The sequence below is a fragment of the Pantherophis guttatus genome, chromosome 1, assembly GCF_059756535.1.
Source record: "Pantherophis guttatus breed Tessera chromosome 1, ASM5975653v1, whole genome shotgun sequence".
NCBI classification, from domain to species: domain Eukaryota; kingdom Metazoa; phylum Chordata; class Lepidosauria; order Squamata; family Colubridae; genus Pantherophis; species Pantherophis guttatus.
Genome location: NC_142063.1, coordinates 121111297 through 121130805, shown reverse-complemented (window position 1 = coordinate 121130805; position 19509 = coordinate 121111297). Strand labels below are relative to the sequence as shown.

General features: G+C 38.5%; 1 long non-coding RNA gene across 1 annotated transcript; it reads left to right on the top strand.

Moving 5' to 3' along the window:
• The first annotated feature begins 2416 nt into the window (after positions 1 to 2416).
• LOC117674598 (uncharacterized) lies at positions 2417 to 18128 on the top strand. Its single transcript, XR_004593900.3, has 3 exons — positions 2417 to 2739; positions 16771 to 16957; positions 17681 to 18128. It is a non-coding gene; the product is annotated as an uncharacterized LOC117674598 (long non-coding RNA).
• Positions 18129 to 19509: the final 1381 nt, after the last annotated feature.

Here is a 19509-nt window from a genome sequence, read left to right as displayed (position 1 = left end):
CATTAGCACCAATCAGTGGTATTTGTGACACATTTGAAATGTTCAGTTGACTGAGTTTCATGTTTAATGAATAAAAGATAATAATAATAATATAATTACATAATTTAATTTTTAAATATGATTTTCATAATTTATATTATTTAATAATTTAAATAGGCACATTGCTATGAGTGTGTCCAAACTAGTGTGTAACAACCCTACCTAATTAACCACTTTTTAAGTGGGAAAACGTTTTTCCCTTATAATTTTTTGGTATTTTCCATTTTTCCTATCTTTTCCTATATTCTCACCTCTAAATTTACTAAGGAGGGAAGTTCCATAGGGCCTTTTAATCAGTAGAGCTAGATATGTTAAGGGGACTGTAAGAGGGTAAGTATAATCCATGGCTTTAGGATGCAACGTATTATTATTATTGTATTTATTATTATTGGTTCGATTTATATGCCGCCCTTTTCCGGAGACTCAGGGAGGCTTACAATGCGTTAAGCAATAGCCTTCATACTTTTGTATATACCTGCTTAGTAGGGCTTTGCCCCCCCCCCCCCCCCCCTTAGCAGTGTTCTTTTTTATACAAAGTCAGCTTATTGCCCCCACAAACCGGGTCCTCCTTTTACCTTCCTCGAAAGGATGGAAGGCTGAATCAATCTTGAGCCTGGTGAGATTTGAACTTGCAGTAATTGCAGGCAGCTGGTGTTACTTAACAGTGCTTTAGTCTGCTGCACCACCAAGGCTCTTGAAGTTTAGAAAGAAATATTAAAAATATACTTTTGTTTTCATTTCCAAAATATTGGAAGTATATATTTCTCTAGTGAGTTAAAATGGGATCCACCCTCTCTGTTTTCCAGAAATCTTTAAGGCCCTGCAAGAAGCTTAATCTGATTAAGCTTAATCTTAAAATTAATCAGACTACTTTTACAAGTGAGTAAGTGAAGAAGCTAATGGTAAGTCCATATAATGGAAACAATCAAAGAATGGCTGAACTATGAGATATTAGGGCTGTACGATGCAAACTGGACATACTGTTCAAAAGTGGTTTGAATTGATGCATTGAGTCATCTCAATCCTCTGAATCAATTAGCATTGTCCAGTTGGTTTGTTTTGGTGGTTTGGATTGATACCAGTCCGCACACCTCTAGCAGACACATCTTTTTAGGAATACTGATAGAGCTCTAATGGGAACTAAACAGCTTTTAATCAGTTTAGCTGAAACCATCTTCTTGCATTAGTTTCCTAGGAAGGAGTAGAGTGCAGTTGAGAGAAGCCTAAACCTTGACAGGTTCACTGCATGGAGGAAGAGCTCAGTGCAAAACAATAAGAAACAGATTGAAAAGATCTGGAAGCCATTACCCATAATGATTATATTAGGAGGGGGAGCTGGCACAAAGTCCTTTTCCTCTTTTCCCTTGCTCCCTAATGCTTTCAAGTAACAAAGAATCATTGGACCTCATTTTGACTTCTGTTCTGACTTCTGAGCTGTCAGAAAACGAGAAAGGAAAAAAATAATAATCCTTTTTTTCCCCCAGCTGTTCCTTGTCCATTTGTTATGGAAACATATGCCTGGATTTGAAATATCAACATAGTCTAGGAAGTTTACAATGCAACAGTTGGGGATTGAAAGACCCAGTTTTTTTAAAAAAAAACTGGGATAACCAAACCTCTGTCCCTTTTTTTATCCAAACCAAGGGAGTATGTTGGAAAGTCACTTACTTAGAAAGTAAACCTGTTTAGATAAAAGGAATCTCAGCGCTAGGCCCTCATATAAACCTCTGAGAAATGGTGGATGCCATTTTACAATGCAGAAAGAGGAAGATTCTCCCTCCCCCCCAAAAAAGTATAATGAGGAATGATCAGCAGAAAATGGCAGAGGGAAGTCAAATTTATGAGATCTTGAATCTGTGAATTAATGCCTAGACTCCAGTAATGCTTTGAAACACAGCTGGCACTTACATTCTGGTTATTATTGTCCTTTGAGTTTCTTGTTTTCCTGAAGTAATCTAGAAGGTGAAAACCTGTGCTCCAGTCACCACACTCCCATACTGAATTTGTCTTCAATGCTGAAACAATAAATTGTTTCTTTTCCACCCAATAAAATGGGGAAGATAAAATGTCTCCTGAATTGAACACAACTCCAAGAAGTCCATGTTGGGTCTTTGGCAGTAGTGCAGAAGTTGTTTGTCACTTTGAGCTTCCAAGTTGTTGTTGTTACTATTGTTGTTGTTGTTGTTGTTGTTTTACAATCTTTGAGACTGCATTGTAGTCCCCTACCTAAGTATACACTAGCTCAATCCTGCTCATCTTTTATTTTTACACCAACAAAGGAACCCATTTATTTGGAAACTCTGCAGTCTAATCTACTCTTTGTTACCAGATTATGATTGCAGCAGAACAGAGAATTCAGCAGTACTCTGAAGACTATGGAGTTTGACTGAGTCTGATTAAGCCAATGTGAAAGAAAGTCCATTTTAGGTTGATTCAATTGATAAAAGAAAGAAACAATTGAATTTTGGCCTTGGGACTAGTAAGACTTGTCTAAATTAAAGGAGAGGGGAGCAAGATTAATGCTTTACTAGGTTTCTCTCTCTCTCTCTTTTTCTTTTTCCAGCAGGCTGCAAACATTTGGCCAACTTGAGACATCAATGATTAATTTTTCTAGTTGCAGGGGGTAATCGAGTTAGCAGATGGAACTGAAGTATTACAAGGCATGCTCTCAGTTACAAGAACAGCTGCTTATACTGCCAGGTATGTGAAAAGTTTTGAACGGTATACGTAGTTAACAAAATACTGAAAATGGAAATGGCTGCAGGGGAATATTTGATGGTATTTTCATCAAACTATGTTGGAGCTTTTTGAGAAACCTAAACCTAACCTAAAAACACAAATTTTAAATAATTCACAGGTCTTGCCCCTAAGGAGTTAGGCTTGCTCTTTTGAATGTTGGAGAATTAGCAGGAAACGTGGAAGGACAAGCCAATTACTTACACCCGTGTGCAAATGTTGGACACCATAATCAATCTATTTAAAATTAAAGTGTGAGGACACTGTTTTTCAAAGGTTAGGCCAGAGCTAGGGATAACTCTCTTTCTAGAAAATAGAACAACCTCTTGGGCATTAATTTCATGACAAGCTGAACTTGTCCTAGGAATTCTCTCTTTATTGATTGATTGATTGATTGATTGATTGATTGATTCGATTTATATGCTGCCCTTTTCCGGAAACTCAGGGCAGCTTACAATGCATTAAGCAATAGCCTTCATACTTTTGTATATACCTGCTTAGTAGGGCTTTCGCCACCCCCCCCCGAAGCGGTGTTCTTTTCTATACAAAGTCAGTTTATTGCCCCCACAATCCGGGTCCTCATTTTACCTACCTCGAAAGGATGGAAGGTTGAGTCAACCTTGAGCCTGGTGAGATTTGAACTTGCAGTAATTGCAGGCAGCTCGTGTTACTTAACAGCACTTTAGTCTGCCACACCACCAAGGCACTTTTTACTTCCTGTCTCTTGGTTCTATCATTACTATGGAGTCACATAGTAGATATGCCATTTGTGATATGTTCATAAATTAATCCTCCACATATAGAAGGTGCTTAGAGTATACACAATATAGACTACCACCAAAATCTACAAGTAGGCTTCCTTTTTTTGCACACGTCCATGTAGAAGATACAAAAATATGCATTCTCCAAGTGTAAGGGTGAGCATAGAGACCATAAAACAGCAGGCTTTTTTTTCAAACTTGGAAACTTAAAATGTGTAGAATGCAACTCCCAGTATTCCCCAGCAAATGTATTGACTAGGGAATTTTTTGAGCTGAGGCCCACATATTTTAAAGTTGCCAAGTTTGAAAAACACTGTTGTGATACATGGCAGTAAGCTTTATTAACCAAATTGAATCAGCTAGCAATACGACCTTGCTGCTAGCACACTGCATGAATACATACAATACATTTTTTTGTATATTGCTATCTATACTTAGTCAGAAATGGTCTTGTCTAATTTATAAGGGGTGGGTGTTTTATATATGGGGTTTTATTTCTCTAAGCCACCCCGACTCACCATGAATGAGTTGGGTCACCATATAAATTTTCTAAATGCATACATACACACACACACACACACAGAGAGATGCATACATACATGACTTACATATGTACATATCAGTGGAGGGTTGCCCCCGGTTCGCATCGGTTCTATAGAACCGGTAGTAAAACTGGCGGGAGGCTCCACTCACTGACCCTGACATCATCAAAACGCTTCTGTGCTTGCGCAGAAGAGTGCGCGCACATGCAAGTGAAGCGAGGGCGCGCCCGTGGCCCTGTTGCAAACTGGTAGTAAAAGTAAGTAGAACCCACCCCTGGTATATATGCTCAAAGTGAAGCATCTTGTTATGGTCCGCTGATGGCCTGCGGAGCTGGCAGCAGAGTCGGACAGTGAGGAGGCTGGGGAAAACATGGGCCAATCCTGGAGTCTGGGGAAGGCTCATAAGAGGGCTCTGCATCAGAGGCAGAGATGTGGCCAGGGCCATCTGGGAGTTATGTGTGGACTCCAGAGCCTCCAGTCGGACATCAGCGAGGCAGAGGGACAGGGGGAGCCTGTTCCCAGTGCACGCATATGCAGAATTGCCAGAAGGCAAGAACAGTTAAAACAAAAGGGACAACTTGGGAGTAGGGCTTGGAGATGATTGGCTCCTCCCATAAGACATAAAGGAGGAGCAAAGGCATGTGGGCCTTTGCAGGAAGCAACTGTTGTTTGTCCTGGCCGGTTTGAAGACTGCAGCTCTGTGTTGACTCTGTATTCCGTGTGGCCTTGCAAAGTTAATTGCCAATTAGGTCTTGGCAGCAGGCCAATGGAGATAAAGGTAAGTGTTTATCAGCCTTATCCCGAAGAACTGTGGCAGACTTCTGTCAGACTCTTTACAATTATTTGGGACTCATCTGTGAATGAACAGATTGAGAATAGAATAGAATAGAATAGAATAGAATAGAATAGAATAGAATAGAATAGAATAGAATAGAATAGAATAGAATAGAATTCTTTATTGGCCAAGTGTGATTGGACACACAAGGAATTTGTCTTGGTGCATACGCTCTCAGTGCATATGCTCTCAGAACAGGCTCTGAACGAGCAGAATTCACAGCCGTTGAAAATAAAGAGGGTTTGGGGACTCATTGTGTGTTTTTACTGTATCAGGAAGCCTAGGTCAGAACATACCTTACCTTTTCATGTGGCCATACCTTATATTTCCATTTCCAGTGATACTGTCACTTCCCTAATTAGTAAGATAAAAGGAGGAATGAGCAGGTCTGAAATTATCCAGGAGTTTTCTGCCTGCCTGGCAACAGAATAACTTTCCCAAAACTAAACAGAATGGAACAACTTTTGGTATGGGCAGAAAAGCTGAAAAAGAAAGATCAAGCTTGAAAATGGGCTGTATTTTCAAAAATGCAACATTTTGTCTATGGGGAAGGTCAGTAGGTAGCAACTTAGAATGTTGATGACTGGTCCATTCTAAACCCCTTCCCTCCCAATCACATAATCCAGAGTGTGTGTGTGTGTGTGCGCGCACGCCCATACACACAAATACAACCCAAGGTAAAAGGTGCAAAGGCGCCGATACATAACACAAAAGGAAGATGCTGAAAAGAATTCCAGCAGAAACCATGCTCTGCAACTCGTTCATACATTCCTTCCAACCCAACAAACTGTAGGAAAGAAATTAGGGAAAGTGTGTGTCTGTTAACATTATAATATTCTAAAAATTGAATAGAATGGATCACATATGGTGGGTGGGGAAGAACAGCTGGCAAAAGAAAGGGTTTTAAAATGTGCCAGATTCCACTGTGGGGTACAGAGAATGTATCCTGGTGGGAGGGCCAGTGGGAAGCCACTCAAAATATTGCCGACTCCTCAGTGGTGGAATTCAGCCGGTTCGCACCACTTCGGGAGAACTGGTTGTTAACTTTCTGAACAGTTTGGTGAACTTGTTGTTGGAAGAAATCATTAGGGCAGAGAACCGGTTGTTAAATTATTTGAATCCCACCACTGCGACGCCTCCATTTTAAGACCACCTCCCTCCTGGTCACATGATATACAAAGGAGATAATAAGGTGTTGAAAAGAATTCCAGGAATTAGGCTCTACAGGGTTTTCCTCCTTTGTTGATTATGAAGATTTGTAAATATCCATCAAATTTCACCTCCTGCCCCCAAGTTTGGGTGCATTTCAAATTTCCATCTGAAACTCTCTTAATTGTCTTACATCCTCTGATTACCTTAATGAATATGACAAAATGTATAATAGAGGCTTGTTGATCTGGAGGCTCCTTAGTCCCATAGATTATACTGCTCCTTGACCAAAGACTCAGGTACAAAAGGACATAGTTATACTATTTTGGGAAGAGTATACTGCCTTCATTCATGACCAGATGAACTACCTTACAGAATCTTTCTCACCTACTGGATTTTAATATGTCCAGGTATCACAGGTGAATGAAGACACAAAATCTAGATGTTCAGTTCTCTGAAATCAGCTAAGTCACAGGGCAATGTGTCATTTCCAGTAAGAGGAAAAAAATAATTTCTGCTTGTTCTGACTTGAAACTAAACCAAGTGTAGTTTCCAAACATTTTCTAAACCAAAGAAAACGTTTTAAATACAAGGAAATGATTTTCCAAAATTTGCTACGATCAAAAGCATTTACCTGGTGGCATTATATTACATTTAATTAAACGATCACTCAGGCAATGATGGATGGAGCAGTTTCTATTATTCTACCCCATCAACATCATAGACATACAAGTCTAAGAAAAGACAGTATGCCAGTTTTCATTTCCTTCAATAAAGTGCACATGGAATGGCCAAGATATATCCCATACTACAATGACATGGGTCATGGGCAGGAATATTATTTGACCAATGCAAATATGTTTGTAGATGTCTCTAAGCCATGCAAATGTGTCTGTACATTTCAGCAGTCGTTTGAATGCAAACAGTTGTGACAAAGGAGTCTTTGGCCAAGGGTGTCTTCTGTTGCAGTTGCATCTAGACCAGGAAATGTGTCGCTGTGCTCATAAGAGAGGCAAAGTGATTCCTTCCATGCAACACAGTCCTATTGGCCATAATTTTTTTCAGTATGAGACCTGGAAGACTTGATGGTGGATTGTTTTGGTGCCAAGCTGGAAGTTTGATTTATTTTTACTCTAACATAACAGTGGAGGTGGTGGACTGTAAATTGAACCAGCAGTACTGGAAGAGATATTTAACTGTTGTGACTGTTTTCCTGAGATAAGTTGTGCAATTGATTGCAGGAATAGAAAGGGACGTGGGATTCATAGCTAATGCTATTTTTATATAAAAACCCAGATTAAATTCAGATGGAGTGGGAGTTTGTGACTCAACATGTTGTATGAACTCATCCATTGACTTACCATATTGTGTGAACCAGGTCATCAAGTCAAGCTGTTTGTGGTTTGTTTTGGCACAGCATGTTGTTTTTGTTCAAGTCTTAGCATGCTTTATACATTATAGATAGATAAGATTCAGTTCAAACTCTGGTTCCATGGCAGAGGTCACTTAGCTTCATTTCAAAATATTGGCTGTGTTCACCCAACACATTTAGCCTTTTGATTGAAAAGGTTAGATTTATTCTAGATTGGCAGAATACATTGAAACATAAACTAATGAAATTAACTGAATTCATACAACATATGAACACTACAAGGAAACAAAGTTAAAACTTACCAAATGTCATATAATGAACACAGAGACATTAAGGATTTAACTAACCCACTTGAGCACATTGTATGAACCCAGACTCTGAAGAATTAGAGAAGGAAAATGAATGAAGATACAAGTACAAACAGAGGATGCTTAATCTAGCTTGATAAATGGTATAGAAGCAAAGTTTCCAAGCTTTTAATATGGGCGTGGTATGGCCTACCCTTCTTCAGGGCTTCCAATTTAAATTGCCAGCTGTGTAACATCTACAAATTTAACTCTAAAATGTTTTAATCCATTTACACCCAGATTACACAACCTTTTCTTTTTAGTCAAGAGCAGGGGTGAAATCCAGCAGGTTCTGACAGGTTCTGGAGAACCGGTAGCGAAAATTTTGAGTAGTTCGGAGAACCGACAAATACCACCTCTGGCTGGCCCGAGAGTGGGGTGGGAATGGAGATTTTGCAGTATCCTTCCCCTGCCATGCCCACCAAGCCACTAAGCCACACCCACAGAACCAGTAGAAAAAAAATTGGATTTCACCACTGGTCAAGAGCTACATTAGGAGTTTTGAGTAACATTCCTATGTCCACAGGCTGAACTGTGAAAAAGTTGGTGAGGCCAGTGCAATAATTTAATTAAAAATGGCAGTTAACTTAAATACAGCTAGTATGGCTTTGAGAGCGTATCCACTGATCTAAATTCAAAGGGGAATAAGCAAGTTGGTGTATGCATGAGCACACATACCAACCTTTTAATCAAACGTGTCTTTTCTGGAGTTGCAGGAGAGCCCAGGAATAGACACTGCTTCTTTGAGGAGTTTCTAACAGGTGCAGTATGCATGCTAAACTGGCTCCATATCACCTTTTCCTATTCAAAACTTGATCTCTGCACAATTCTAACAGTTTATATCTCATGGATGGTTAACATTTTCCTTTTATCATTGTAAACATTACAATGCAGCTGTAACTTTTGGAGGGGATTTGGGATTCCAACTACCGTAGATGTTTCTAAAATAATAATTTTATTAAACATTACAATTTAAAAGATAGAAACTATATGGACCACAAAAAATAAAAATAGTGCAGAAACAAAAGAAATTATAGAAAGAAAAACAGAAATGAAAGAAAAGGTAGGAGTATAGTAAAGAAAAATAAAATAAATAAATGAGGAATTTATGCACAAGTGTAAACATTTTTAAAATCTTATCATCTTCTCTTATAATATAGCAAATGGTCTCTTCTTCCTATATCTCATCTCTTATGTATAACAAAATCCTTAAACTCTCATTGTTCAGCAAAAAGTCCACTAAGGGTTACCTGAAATAACGTATCTATTTTAATCTTGATCAAATAAACTGACTTTATGTTTCTTTACTCTTAACCATTTTCAATCTTTAACCTGTTGAAATAAAATCTTAGAGCTTGTTTTCTTTTCAATTTTTCTTTATCTCTTCTCACAGAATTCTTCAAAACTTTAAGAAGTCTCTTTTGTAAATCTAATATTAGAGAACTATTGAGTTCATTCTTTCGGTTTGCCATTTGTATATTCCTTCTAATTATTATTTGTTATAACATCAGTCACTTTCATTTGTATAGCCAGCAGCATCCTCTGTCATACCACTCATGTAGTTTGTCATTTTTAAATTACTTTCAAACCAAACTTAATCTTTTCTGATAAAAATACTTTCTATTCCTATCTTTTAAATGCTATTTATAATGATGGACTCTCTTAACATTAACTTCTGGGTCCATTGTTCACAAATATCCTTCAATATGTCCAACTTTAAAATATTTTGCTCCATTGTGTGTTAGTAAATCAAATGTAAGTGTTATTCTCCTTTAATTGTAATCTTTAATTCATTCTAAACATTTCCTTTAGTGTCCAACCTTCAAAGTTTCATCCTATCATATTTTTTAAAGAACTCAAAACAACAGCATTTTCCTAAGGGAAAGATGCTTATTATTAATTTCATAAACTTATTTCAAATTCATCTGGGATGCGTAGTCCATTTGTAACATTTCAAAATCAATGCTTTTATCAGCATTTTCCTGTTTATTTAAAAAAAAAAGAATTTTTAAACTTATCTTTAAAACTCCTTTTGCTAAAAATGAAAGGGAACTCACTCAGTGCTATATAGCCTGTCAATCCAAAGGTTCCTAATAGTTGAAAAGCAGTTAAGCAATTTCTGAAAGTGATTACGAAATGAGGCTCAGCAGCTACATTACAACTCTGAGCTTAATTGAAATCTCTCAACATACAAGTCAATTACCAAACCCTCACTTACTGCTCTGTACCCAGGAGGAGCAGCTATCCAGAGTATAAGTGGGCAATGCACGATCTCTTCTTTTCTGGAAAGACTCTGCCAGTCAGAATTCATTGTCCAGCAAATTTCTAGCAAAATATTTCTGCTGTAAAGCAGTGTCTGCTCCTTCAGGGATATCTAGTTTTGCCATGAATCCTCATTGGAAGTGGGCTAAACTAAGGCTTTGATATATCTCAGGTTGTACACTCTTGGTTTATATGCTTCCGCAGTAGGCAACCAGGATAGAAATTTAATTGAAGCAACAATTTAAGTCAAATTGTTATGTATGTTGCTAAATCACTCCTGTTTATCATAGACATGAGTACAAAAATAGCTCTGGAAAAAAATCACAGAATGCCTCGTTTAGAAACAGATTAGTTTAATTTTAAAATTACTTGAAATTCTACTGGATTTAGACCAAGGGTGAAATCCAGCAGGTTCTGACAGGTTCTGGAGAACCGGTAGCGGAAATTTTGACCAGTTCAGCAAACCGGTAGCGGAAATTTTGAGTAGTTCAGAGAACCGGCAAATACCACCTCTGGCTGGCCCCAGAGTGGGGTAGGAATGGAGAATTTGTAACATCCTTCCCCCAGAAGAGGCGTGGGAATGGGGATTTCATAGTATCCTTCCCCTGCCATGCCCACCAAGCCATGCCCACCAAGCCACACCATGCCCATAGAACCAGTAGTAAAAAAAAATTAGATTTCATCACTGATTTAGACTGCACATAGAATCAATGGAATAACGTTGCAACACCTCTACAGAGGATTCTGTAGCAATGCATGGAGGCTAAGGCCTCGTTTATGTTTAATATTGTACAGGTAGTCCTTGACTTACAACAGTTAGTTTAGTAACTTTTTGAAGTGGCAACAGCACTGAAAAAAGTGACTTATGACCATTTTTCACACATACAACCGTTGCAGCGTCCCCATGGTCAAAATCCAGATACTTGGCAACTGACTCATATTTATGACGGTTGCAGTATCCCGTGGCTCATGTGATCCCCTTTTCTGACCTTTTGACAAGCAAAGTCAATGGGAAAGCCCAATTCACTTAACAACTGTGTTACTAACTTAACAACTGCAGTATTTCACTTAACAACTATGGCAAGAAATGTCGTAAAATGGGGTGAAATTCCCTTAACAAATATCTCATTTAGCAACTGAAATTTTGGGCTCAATTGTGGTCATAACTCAAGGACTACCTGTAGTTCAGTTTACCTCCTGACATCAAAGTCTTGTACTTATGGAGGCCTACCTCTGGCTGATTATATAAGACTCCAGTCCCCAGGCTTGTCCAAGAAAAGTGAAGGAAGAGTAAAGCATGCCAGAAGAATCAACCATTTGATTTGGACAGGCCCAGTGGGAACAGAGGGAACAACAGCTTTATTTCAGATATTTCTGCTTGCTGAAGACCATTTCTCAAGCACCTACTTATCTTCCCAGGGGGAAAAAAAAACATATTTCCCATTGAAAAAAATGGGATGTGGCTACATAAACATGGAAAGGGAATTGTTGGTTTAAAACAGTAAGGCTTGCAGCTGCTGAGAAGCTTTGGTTAAAATTGAAACAGGGAATCGGCCAGGTGCCTGAAGTGTAGCTTTCTGTTAAGTGGAAGCTGTGGGGGGGGGGGTGTTAGTGGTCTTTATTTATTTATCTAAAGCTCTAAATCTGCTTTGGGAAGCTTGGCAGTTACCTGCACAATGGATCCAATCCTCGTCTGTTTCTTCTTTAGACAATTAGCGGTATCAGGACTGGTGCTTTCAAAGAGCAACTAAAAGCAAAAGAGCTGTTATAAAAGATCAATTTATAAGAGGAGCACATCAAAAAGAAAGGGCACAAAGGCCTGGACAACAAAATGGACAACTTACCTTTGAGTGAGGCAAAGTAAATGATCAAGCATGGAAGACCACTAATGGTCTATAAGGATGAAGGATAAAAATAAAAAAATCCACGATAAAAAATCCAAAGCAGAGGTGCACTCTTTGTAGAAAGAGGGTTGTATTAGTTCTTGGATTGATGTGCAATTAGTAGGAACAATAGTAACAGGGCAAGAATTTAATGATATTTGATATCATTTAACGAACAAATTTAGGTGATGTAATGAAAAAATATATAATTATGTCCCTTGCATTTAATCATTCTCCTGGTTCTTTCTTTCTTTCTTTTTAAAAAGTTTTTAAAAAATTACTGTGTCATTAAAAGCTATAATTTTTTGGCAACTATTGGAGGGAGCTCTATTTGCTATTGGCACTGCAAGCAACCCTAGGTCATCAGACTGATTAGTTCTGTAACAACAACTATGGATGGTGGGGAGATCAATAAGGCTGTGAAACCAGGAAATGGACAAATATAAATAACTGCAGGGACCTTGGTGCTCCCTGAGCTTGTTTACTTGAAGACATCAGTGCACCCCGTGTTTCAACCCTGAGCTACAAACGTTCTACTTTATTGACAAATAACTGCATTGAAAAGTGTTTGGAATTGTACAAGGTGTAAAATGCAGAGGTTAAGTTGTATTTCTTGCCTGTACAGAAAGATCTGCAATGGCCAAAAATGCAATTTAAGGTGCTGGCATTGACCATTAGAACGCTTAAAAAGTGTAGGCCCGATTGTCTGTGATGCTGCCTTTCCTGGTCTTACAGCAAGTTCTTACAAGGTCACAGTCATACAACCTGAGACAAGATTAATCTATTACCAGTACAAGAGAAAAGGTGGAAACTGTTTCTCAGGACCTAAAGAATGGGCAAAAGAAACAGGGACAAGAGTTTGAAGTAGCTTTTGAAATCCCTTGGAAACTGGCCTAACATTTAACACACAGCTGTAATTGGATGTATCTTTTCTTTTATGTACACCGAGAGCGTATGCACCAAGATAAATTCCTTGTGTGTCCAATCACACTTGGCCAATAAAGAATTCTATTCTATTCTATTCTATTCTAGTCTAGTCTAGTCTAGTCTAGTCTAGTCTAGTCTAGTCTAGTCTAGTCTAGTCTAGTCTAGTCTATTGATTTGATTATTTTTTCTTTTCTTTTATTTATTTATTTATGGTTGTAGCTTCATCAGCTTTGCTGCAACAATCTACTTATTGGGACTTTGATGTTTGTGGAGGTATTGCCCAGTGGGCCAAGAGAATATGAGCCTGTCCAGTTACTTAGAATAGCAGGCAAAGTCATCCTGAATGTGCCCAAACTCAACTATTATGTATATAGAAAAAGGCCTTCTCCAAGATTGTGGAATGTATCCTCTAAGGCAGCAGATGGGCTTGACTTCCAATGCTTAAAAAGATGGAATAAAACTCCAAGATTTTATTTTAATTGTTAATTTTGTTCTGTTTCATATTTTCCCATTTTTAATTATTGTAAGCCACTTCACACAGAAAGGTGTGGTAAATACAATAATAAATTATTTTCATGACAATATAATTTTCTACTGACCAAAAGATAGGTGAATAGGAGTTCAACTTAGCAAGGGACTAAAACCATAATCAGCTTTTCCTTTATTGTTGGTATCCTTCAACAACTTTTCTAACAGAAGAAAGGCTTGCTTAACTTGATTAGGATGAAACCAATGGTGTGCTGGAGCAGGCTCACAACAGCCAAGTGTTAAGTTTTCTGAAATTTTGCAAACTGGCTGAGAACGAAGCTGAGTCACAATGCCTACTGTGCTAATCAGCTCTTTGCCAGCTAGCAGGGGGTTATAGCAGTGGCAATGGCACTGGCAGAGCTGATTGTTAAACAGTTAGCAGCACACTACTGGTTGGTTGTTTCAATGAATGATCTCTCTCTCTCTCTCTCCCTCCCTCCCTCCCTCCCCCTCCCTCCCCCCTCTCTCTCCCTCTCTCTCTCTCTCAATGTGGAAAGTTTCAAACTATATTCTACATGTATTTTGGTGTTCTTTTCTTCAAAACATATGAATGGGTTTGTTAATAACAATCCCTCATATTACTGTAAGTGTATGTTATATTTATGAATACATGCAATTTTTCTGACTCACTTTTAACTATTGAACTACATTGCAGAATTTATAAATTTTGAATAGCTACTTTTAGATTTGACTATTACCATATTTTTCGGAGTATAAGATGCACCTTTTCCCCCCAAAAAAGAGGGTAAAAATCTGGATGCGTCGTATACTGGGAATGTAGCCCTGCACGGCTTCTTAAACGGAGGTTTCAGAGGCTGAAAAAAGCATCAGAAATGAAGCTTCAGAAAAGAAGCCCCCAAACAGAGCTTCAGAAAAAAAGCCCCCAAACAGAGCTTCAGAAACAAAGCCCCCAAACAAAGCTTCAGAGGCTTTTTTTCTGAAGCTTTTTTTCGGAGGCTTTCAGAGGCAGAAAAAAAAAAAAAGCAAAAAAAAAAAAAAAAGGCACAGAGCTCACAACCAAGGAACCTATTTCTAAAATTCACCTCTAGAAACAGCTGACTGGGGGTCAATCCACCTGCCAATCAGCTTTTTTCTTATTTTCCTCCCCAAAAACTAAGGTGTGTCTTATACTCCGGTGCGTCTTATACTCTGAAAAATACAGTAGTTCAAAAGTGTGCACTTAAGTAAGCTTGCATTCGAATGTGAAAAACCTTTCTCCCATCCCCAGTAGATGAAAAATAAAAGTGGAGCAGTAGAGATATTGCAGAGGTAGCTTTACCTCACAGCCATCATGTTTTTCTGGGCAGAAATCATTGTGTAACTATAAGCTAACAACAAGACATGATAAGGTTAAGCCATAGTCAGCACTGCTTAAATAAGAACTACCATTATTGGTTATTGCGATTAATGGATCTTTCACCTAACCACAAAGTAACTCTTTTCCCTGGTTTGGATGACATATTAAGCCAAACCACAATATGGCTGAGTGCTTTGTGCAAACATGGTCAATGTCAGGGAGTAGGAGAAGTTTCCTGAAATCCGTATGATTCAATATATTTAGCAAAGAAATAGATATCTAATTAGCATTGAACAATGGGTTCAGGACCAAGATAAAACTGCAGGTGCACACTTCACTTCTGACCATATGACATCCAGGGATGGTGAGTCTGTCATAATGTTTAGTTTTCACTCTTTTTCAAAAAGTGAAAGAAAGTTGGGTAGAAGGGGAAAAAAGTGGATGTTATATTTTACTAACTTGCAAAAGTGTGTTTCCACTTAAAGGCTAATTGACATCTCCCACATCAGACAGTCAGCACTATGTTGTCAAGTGGATTACTCCTGATCTGTGCTTTGTCTCAACTGTGGATTAAGCAGTGTAATGATATCCTATTTAATATTTTAACCGTATGGGCTGCAATTTCACAGACAATTATATAACAAGGAAAGCCTCCCACCAGCCAGTTGCAGCCCGGAGGACAGTTATTTTGTCACAGGAAGCTTTTAGAGATGTGATAGGCAGTCCTGCGCCCTTATTCTGCTGCTGCCACCATCTTCCACATTCTCTTACATACAGAAGTTCATGGCCTCATCCATCTGGATTCATCTGATATTGAATAGTGATTAGAAGTTGCCTCATTTTAAACTTTACTTTGCCCTCTGCCATCATACGTTTCACTTTCAGGCCCCTTCTGAATCTCAGAGTTCGAGTTCTGCTATAGATGAGAGTTGATTACTGGCAGTATTGGAAAACATAGATCTTTTGAAGCTAAGCTATTCTGTTTCCCAGAGACATGTTGCCTGAGTCAGAAGTGAACAGAATGATGAAGCTGAGAAGGATTTGCTTTGGTGTTTGGGATTTCCTAACGGCAGTTCTGAAGCTGTAAATTACTGATGCCTAAAAGTGGCAATGTTTATCTCCACTAAATAAATAATGGAAGACTAAAAAAAAAAAATATTGGAAGTGGAGCAATATTAACACAAAGGAGAATTCCCCTGAAAACCAATGCAGAGTTAGAACTCAAAATTAGGATTAAGGAGATCCTGGTTCAAAGTGATTCTCAAATGGCCTTCCCTGAAAGGGTCCTGGCAGGAGCATCGGTTTTTTTTTTCTTCAGATTATTCATAATTCTATTCCAGATTCATAATAATGTGACTTTTAAAAAAAAGATTACTTCAAAATTGTAATATGTAACTTTTTTTTCTTTCCACATTCATAATGATAGGGATTTTCTTTCAAAATATTTTTACATGTACATTTTTCTCTCACAAAAGATAGTGTTGCATTATGTAAAAATGAAGAGCAATCTGCAGACTTGCAGTCTACAAAGTCCAGCTAATCTCATATCTGTATTTATCAAGATTGAATTCTCCATGTCTCCTAAAGCCAGAACTAGTCTGCTATTAGGCAGAGGGAAGAAATTGCCTCAGGCCGCTCATTTTGAGTGTCATGAAAAAGTAGCAAATGGTTAGATAAGTACAAGCTCTGTTTCTACTTTCCAAAGGAGATATTTGTGGGATTTTCTCCCTCAAACGGCCAAAAAAAAAAAGAAAAGAAAAGGGGGGGGAGTCTTGGACATAGTGCAGTCTGAATGGAGGAAGCAAATGCCATTTCTATTCTACCTCAAGTAGCAAAATATCTTGGTTGGCCTCCTTTAAGCCCAAAATGAACTCTTGCATTCAATTTGCCAAACTTCAAATTGTTTCACTCTGGCAGATTGTGGTTTAGATTTGCCAAGTGCCAAGGTAATATCGGTTAGCTCTGGGTTACTAGGGTTGAGCCAAAATGGAAGGAGGTAGGGTAATGTGGTTATTTTCTTCCCCTGCAAAATGTGCCTCCCACTTTTTGGATGTTTTCCTCGAGGCTAATTTTGGAATTTGTTTTCCCGTAGGGATTGCTGCAGAGAAACGTTATGACACCACCCAAACCATTTAGGCAATGCATACATAAAGCTTTGTGGTGATCCCAGTTGGCTGCAGCTTCAGCAATTTTTTTCCTTTGAAAAATACCTCCTCTTAGTGTCAACAACATCATCCCAGAGCCAGTGAGAGGCCAAATGAAGTTACCTCAAAATAAAGGTAATCCAGAGCAGTGCCTTCATTCTGAATAAGATTTTATTATCCTCACTATTTCCATACAATCTACGAGATATGGCTATATGTTCTCCTAGCATCTTTGTAGAAACTATAGCTGTCTGACAGATTTTGGCACCAAAGCTATGGTTAGCCCAAGCTCCAAACAGTAGTACAGTATAGGTTTCAGACTTTATGGAAACCCTTTGGCCTGTCCAAATATTCCTTTATTGTGTTAGTTTTATATGCTATTTTTCCACCTTTTATCCATATCCAATGGAACATGCTCAAGTATAGTTCTGCAATAAATTCTGTATTTAAAGATCCAACATAAGAAATTCCATGTATTTGCAGTTGTAAATTCCTATTTACAACTGCAAATACATAAGAAGTGGGATTTTCCCCACTGAAATATCTTTTGTTTGATATATCTTCTAGAGCTCTGTATTGTTCTTGGATCTGACCCAATCAGGCAGGGATTTTTGGCCTGGATCTATTAAAGTGAATTAATACTCATCCTACCCTACTTAAATTAGAAAAGACTTGCAGCAGTATAAAGCCTAGGGACAAGAGGATCAGTACAATACAATATATTTTACTGTCTGTGTTAAAAAAAAAGTAGTGTTCCTGTCCATTAGGGATTTTTAGCAGTTATTATTTTTTTTTAAAAAAAAAAACAAGTTTTAAAAAGTTAAATTCACATGCACCTTTATTTTCAATTTTCCCTAGCGGACGTTTTAAAGCATGTGTGTACATGTACATGGAAATGCATGGCAGGAAGATAATAGAGAATGAGAGTGAACAACATGGGGAACTCGTGAGGAATGAGAGATTAGATCCGTGTTTCAACTTTGACAACTTTAAAAAGAGTGAACTTCAGCTTCTAGAGTTCCCTAGACAGAATGGAGGGGAGAATGAAAGAGGGTTACAATGCAGCAAGCCACAACATTTTGAGCCATTCTCCAACTGCTTCTGCTGTACCAATACCATAGAGAAACTTGAAGGGATTTTTTTTCTCCACGGCTCTCATCCTGATCTACGAAATTTAGTCCCATTCTGTTCTGGTTTTGGGAGTTATCTTTCTGCAAACAGAATTCCAAGTTTCTTGTATGTGCTCCATTCTGGATTCAGTATTTTGAATTGTTGCCCACCTCCTCTAATAAAGGGATGCATTGGAGGAAGTTTTTATTGTTTATTTTTTGCAGCCTCTGTCTGGCTCTGGTCCCTTTACAAAGGTCATTTTTCTTTTGCTGGCTTTTCTCCTGTACCAAATATGTCCTCTCTTATCAGAGAGTTATCTTACAGACAGACAGATAGACAAGGTCCCAGGTCCCTTTACATAATTTCTTTCTAACCATTTCTTGGGAAGAAAAAGTAATTCAATCAGAAAGAGAAAGTCAATCCATCCTCACCTCTAAGGACTGCAGGTCTTAAAACAATAAAACTCTCCTTAGCTTCCACTTTGTGCAAAAACAAATCAAAACCGAATACAGTGTACTGATTCTTTACTGTCTAATTTGAGCAGTTGCTCTATAGGGAAAGGTATGAAATCATCAAATCCTCTTTCTTTTATTGCACTTTTTGTCTCCTGCTAGCTGTAAAGAAAGTGTGCCAGCAATTCTGCAACAAGAGTTGCAGAACTTCCTTTTCTCAGTAACTAGAACTGTGCTACCTGTTGCTGGAGAAGAGGAACCATTTTTAAACCATGTCTAGAGGCAGATACCAGGAACACGGCATGGTGATTGCTTTTGGGGGAGGCACGGAAGAAATGACCCTGGAATAATCATAATCCCCTTTCACCTACCCCCCCTCCACACACACACAAGAGGAAGGAAAAAAATTGTCAGCATTTTCCAGAGCTGACAGAAAAAGAACAAGAAGCTATCAGAGAAAGAAAACAGAATCTGTTAATTTCATTCCAGATCTCTTTGTTTGGAGTTATACTACTCTATAAAGCCCTAGTAAGACCACACCTAGAGTACTGCATCCAGTTTTGGTCACCACACTATAAAAAAAGATGTTGGGACTCTAGAAAAAGTGCAGAGGAGAGCAACTAGGATGATTAGGGGACTGGAGACTAAAACATATGAAGAACGGTTACATGAACTGGGCATGGCTAGTCTAGTGAAGAGAAGGACCAGGGGAGACATGATAGCAGTGTTCCAATATCTGAGGGGCTGCCACAGAGAGGAGGGGGTCAACTTATTTTCCAAAGCACCTGAAGGCCAGACAGGGAATAATAGATGGAAACTGACCAAGGAGAGATTCAACCTAGAAATGAGGAGGAACTTTCTGACAGTGAGAATAATCAACCAATGGAACAGCTTGCCTTCGGAAGTTGTGGGAGCTTCATCACTTGAGACCTTCAAGAAAAAATTGGACTGCCATTTGTCAGAAATGGTGTAGGGTCTCCTGCTTGAGCAGGGGGTTGGACTAGATGACATAGAAGGTCCCTTCCAACTCTGTTAATCTGAGTTCTATGCTCAGAGAAGAGATAAAGTCTTTGTCATGCCTCAATTCTAACGGGGTAGAATCACTGTGATAATTCGATAAAGAGT